This window comes from Heterodontus francisci, unplaced genomic scaffold (genome assembly GCF_036365525.1).
Source record: "Heterodontus francisci isolate sHetFra1 unplaced genomic scaffold, sHetFra1.hap1 HAP1_SCAFFOLD_43, whole genome shotgun sequence".
NCBI lineage: Eukaryota > Metazoa > Chordata > Chondrichthyes > Heterodontiformes > Heterodontidae > Heterodontus > Heterodontus francisci.
The window spans coordinates 17,412,366-17,417,818 of NW_027141852.1; the positions used below are offsets into that span (position 1 = coordinate 17,412,366).

Consider the following 5,453-nt stretch of genomic DNA (forward strand, 5'->3'; position numbering starts at 1 on the left):
ACTCCACACAGGCAGTACCCAGAACTGAATCCTGGTCGCTGGAGCTGTGAGGCTGTGGTGCTAACCATTGCGCCACTGTGCCGCTGTTGGTGTTTTGATAAATGAAGGAAGTTCCCTCCACCCATTTTTTCTGGACAGACAGTGTGGTATAAGGATGTCTCGGGTTAATGCTGAAGATAGTGGGATCAACCCCTCCCAATGTCAGAGTGATGATGTAACAGTCACATGAGATGAGGATTGGGAGAAGAGAGAGCAGCACCAAGGATGCTAGCTTAGCAGGCTTGATGAGTGTGTATATAGTATTGTGTAAATTAGAAAGAGTTCTTAGTTCTTTCAGCAGGAACTGTGTCCAGAAAATATCGAGAAACTCACAATTTTATTATTCAGGAGTCGGAACACAGATATTAATTCCAAGTGACAGTTCTGGGACCAATTAACAAAAAAAGTAGAGAATAATATTACTCTCTGATTGAAATCCCCCAGTGAGGAGACAGTTAAACAGATGATCTGTTGGGGCATTATTCAATCCAAGGTTTCAGCAACATTTAATCTCCCTTTTTGGTGAAATTCTCTGTTATTTGCAACGTTTTTTATCAGCTTTGATGGGCGAGTGAAAAAACTGAAAAAATTGAACAGCTCCATCCTTTCTTTTCTTCCTTCTTCTCTTCTTTCCATCAGTTTCTCTTTTCTGTCCCAGATCAATATCATGATGAGAATCCCAATTTAATCTGCTGTTTCTGGTGTTTTATCCATTCCAATCAAAATTTCAACATTCCAATCAAATCTATTTGTTATTCCACAGTGTCTCTCCATTTGTTTTATTCTGTTGTATTCTCTCACAGTCTGTTTGATGATCAATGTTACATCTCACTCTCTGTTCTGGTGAAGATCAGAAGCAGTGATATCTGTTTCCACCACCCGACAAGTCGGCCTGAGGCTGTGCCTCGCTGATCATGTGAAGTTAAAGCAATTCTTCCAGTCAGTTAGTTCAGTTGTCATTTCATGAGAAATTCGGTCATCATGACTTCGTCAGTGACCTAATGGTTCAGGTGTCTGAGTGATGTTAATCATGATGTGATGAAATGATTGTATGTTCCAGTCTTTCCGTGGTGGGTTTTCACACTGAGTAGAAACGTGTTGGACATGGTCTGGAAATGTTTCACACCGCTCCATTCCCAACTTCATTTACTGACAGAAGATATATTTCCATCATTACACAGCTGGCTGCACAGCCAGAATCTGTGCTGAAGGTGACAGCTATGTCTATGCAACTGACAAGGTGGCGGAGAGGTTAAGGCGATGGACTGCTAATCCCTTGTGCTCTGCACACGTGGGTTTGAATCCCATCCTTGTCGCTAGTTTATGAACTGTTCAGTGTATTGTTTATGTGTAAAGTCAGCCTCGAAACCTGTTCTTGTCAATGTCCAGACAGTGATTCCAGAATTGGTTATACTTTATTAAAATTGAGACAGACAATTGGAATTCTTCACCCAAACTGCACTGGAATGAAGATCAAATAGGGATCACGAAACGGAGCAGGATGTTTCCTCCCCACCTTCCTTCCATCTTTACTTTCTCTGGATTTGCACCAAGTGAAAGACAAATGGGAAAATAAAATGGCGAGGGAGCAGATGCAGAAAATTATCCTTTGGCAAGAAATTTATTTTCAAATCTTCTTGATAGATTAAGTGAGTGAGCAATGCTTTGGCAGATGGTGTTTAAAATGAGGTGTCATCTACTACCTACTTTAGATCAGAGTGCTTTTTTGTATGAGGTGCGATGTTAGAAACGGCGGAGGAGCAGAGACCCGAATACTGAATTAATAAAAGCTAGTGGACTGGTAGAAAATAATGTGAAAAGTGAACAGAATATGAAGATTGGAACTCATGTTGCATTGATATAAAGCTCTGTGCTCCTGAAGTAAATGTCCAAGCCCAGATTGTGGGGAATCTGTGGAGAGTGATTTGGTTTTTATTCATTCTTGGGTGTGAGTATCGCTGATAAGGCTAGCATTTATTACCCATTCCTATTGCCGTTGAGAAGGTGGTGGAGAGCTGCCTTCTTGAACTGATGCAGTCCATATGGTGCAGGAACACCCACAGTGCTATTGGGGAGGGAGTTCCAGGATTGTGACCCAGCAACAGCGAAGAAATGGCTATATTGTTCCAAGTCAGGATGGTGAGTGACTTGGAGGGGAACCTGCAGGTAGTGAGTTCCCATGCATCTGCTGCCCTTGTCCTTTGAGGTGGTAGTGGTCACGAGTTTGGAAGGTGCTGTTGAAGGATACTTGGCGAGTTGCTGCAGTGCATATGGAGATGGTACACACTGCAGCCATTGTTTACTGGTTGTGGAGGGATTGAATGTTCAAGGTGGCGGGTGAGGTGCCGATCAAGTGCGCTGCTTTGTCCTGGATGGTGTTGAGCTTCTTGAGTGTTGTTGAGTGGGATGTATTCCATCACACTCCTGACTTGTGCCTTGTAGATGGTGGACATGATTTGGGGTGTCAGGAGGTGAGATACTCGCTGCAGAATTCGTAATCTCTGACCTGCGCTTATAGCCACAGCATAGATGTGACTGGTCCAGTTACGTTTCTGGTCAAGATGTTGATGGTGGGGGATTTAACGATGATAATACTTCTGAATATCAAAAGGTAGATTTTTCTTTCTCTCTCATTGGAGATGTTCACTGCTTGGCACTTGTGTGGCCAGAAGGTTGCTTGTCACTTATCAGCTCAGGCCTGAATGTTGTTCAGGTCTTGCTGCTTGCAGGCACAGACTGCTTCAGTATCTGAAGAGTTGTGAGTCATCATCTAATATTCCCACTTCTGACTTATGTTGAAGAGAAAGTCGTCAATGAAACAGCTGGGATGTTTGGGTCTCGGACACTACCCTGAGAAACTCCTGAGGCAATGTCTTGGGCTGAGATGATTGGCCTCCACGAACCACAACATCTTGTTTTGGGCGAGGTATGACTTCAACAAGTGGAGAGTTTTCCCCCTGATTCCCATTGATTTCAATTTTGCTGGGGATCCTTGATGCCACACTCACTCAAGGGTAATCACTCTCACCTCTCCTCTGGAATTCCACTCTTTCGTCTCTGCTTGGACCAAGCTGCAATGTGATCATACGAACATAAGATCAGAAGAACTAATAGCAGGAGTAGGCCATTTGGCTGCTCGAGCTTGCTCCGCCATTCAATAGGATCATGGCTGACCTGATCATGACCTCAACCCCACTTTCTTGCCTGCCCACATAACCCTTGGCTATCTTGTAGATAAAAATCTTGAAGACATTCAATGACCCAGCCTCCACTGCTCTCTGCGGTAAAGAATTCCAAAGATTAATGACCCTCTGAGAGAAGAAATTCCTTCTTAAATGAAAAACCCCTAAATCTGAAACTGTGTCCCCTAGTTCTAGATTCCACCACGAGGGGAAACATCCTCTCAGCATCTACCCTGTCAAGCCCCCTCAGAATCTTATATGTCTCAATACGTTCTCCTTTCATTTTTCTCTACTCCAATGAGTATCGGTCCATCCTGCTCAGCTTTCCTCATAAGACAACACCTTCATCACAGGAATCAATCCAATGAACCTTCTCTCAACTGCCTCCAATGCAAGTATCTCCCTCCTTAAATAAAGAGACAAAAACTGTACACAGTACTCCAGGTGTGGTTTCATCAGCACCATGTACATTTGTAGCAAGACTTCTCTACTTTTATACTCCATTCCCCTTGCAATAAAGGGTAACATTCCATTTGCCTTCCTAATTATTTGCTGTACCTGCATGGTAACTTTTTGCGATTCATGTACGATGACACCCAGATCCTTCTACACCGCAGCATTCTGTAATCTCTCACAATTTAAATAATCTTTTTCTTTTCTATTCTTCCTGCCAAAGTGGATAACCTCACATTTTCCCACATTCTACGCTATCTGCCAAATTATTTCCTGGAGCTGAGAGACCCTGGCAGAACCTAAACTGAGCATCGATGATCAGATTATTGCTAAGTGTGTGGTGCTTGATAGCACTGTTGGTGACATCTTCCATCACTTTGCTGATGATTGATAGTAGACTGATGGGGTGGCAATTGGTCAGATTGGATTTGTCCTGCATTTTTTTTATGGAGAGGGCACACTTGGACAATTTTCCACATTGTCAAGTCGATGCCTGTGTTGTAGCTCTACTGGAACAGCTTGGCTGAGGGTGCAGCTACTTCTGGAGCACAAGTCTTCAGTACTAGAGCCGGAATGTTGTTAGGGCCCATAGTCTTTGCTGTATCGAGTGCCTTCAGCTGTTTCTTGCCATTATGTGGAGTGAAGCAAATTGGCTGAAAACTGGAAGCTGTGATGCTGGGGACCTCAAGAGGCCGAGATGAATCATCCACTGAGCAATTTCTGACTGAAGATGGTTTCAAATGCCCCAGCTTCACCTTTTGCACTGACGTGCTCGGCTCCACCAACATTGAGGATAGGTATGTTTTTGGGCCCTCCTCATCTGGTTCGTTATTTAATTGTCCACCACCATTCATGACTGGATACCTAGTTTCTCAGGGCAGTGTCCGAGGCCCAACCATTCTCAGCTGTTTCATTGATGGCTTTCTCTTCAACATAAGTCAGAAGTGGGAATGTTCGCTGATGATTCACAACTCCTCAGATACTGAAGCAGTCTGTGCCTGCAAGCAGCAAGACCTGAACAACATTCAGGCTTGAGCTGATAAGTGACAAGCAACATTCCTTGATCGGATCCTGAGGGAGATATCCGTGTGTGGAGCGGCGGGATGTATGGAGAGTGATTCTGAAGAGGGTGTCTGAGCCTCGAGGGAAGAATCTGTGGAGAGTGATCCTGAAGTGGGTGTCCGAGCCTGGAGTGGCAGGATCTGTGGAGAGTGATCCTGATGAGTGTGAGTAAACCTGGAATGGAAGCTTTCTGTGGAGGTGTAGGAAGAGGCCATTCATTCCCAGTATTCTATAAAGGTTTAGCATAACTTATATGTTTTTACTCTGTGCCTCTATTAATAAAGCCAAGTGTCCTGTTTGCTCTTAGCTACCTTTTCAATCCTTCTGACATTGGTGTACATTGTCTCTCTGCTCCTGCACCCAGTTTAGAATTGTAACGTTTCATTTATATGAGACTGTGCCTCTCTGATCATGTGGAATTAAAGCAATTCTTCCAGTCAGTCAGTTCAGTTGTCATTTCATGAGAAATTCGCTCATCATGACTTCGTCAGTGACCTCATGGTTCAGGTGTCTGAGTGATGTTAATCATGATGTGATGATATGATTGTATGTTCCAGTCTTTCCGTGGTGGGTTTTCACACTGAGTAGAAACGTGTTGGATATGGTCTGGAAATGTTTCACACCGCTCCATTCCCAACAGGCCATGACCTGATGTGATGGAAATTTCATTTACTTACAGAAGCTGCATTTCCATCATTGCACATCTGGCTGCACAGC

General features: G+C 43.8%; 1 non-coding gene across 1 annotated transcript; it reads left to right on the top strand.

Annotated features, from left to right (window-relative positions):
• Nucleotides 1–1,273: 1,273 nt before the first annotated feature.
• On the top strand, nucleotides 1,274–1,355 carry trnas-gcu (transfer RNA serine (anticodon GCU)). The gene has a single exon. It is a non-coding gene; the product is annotated as a tRNA-Ser (tRNA).
• The last annotated feature ends 4,098 nt before the right edge of the window (nucleotides 1,356–5,453 follow it).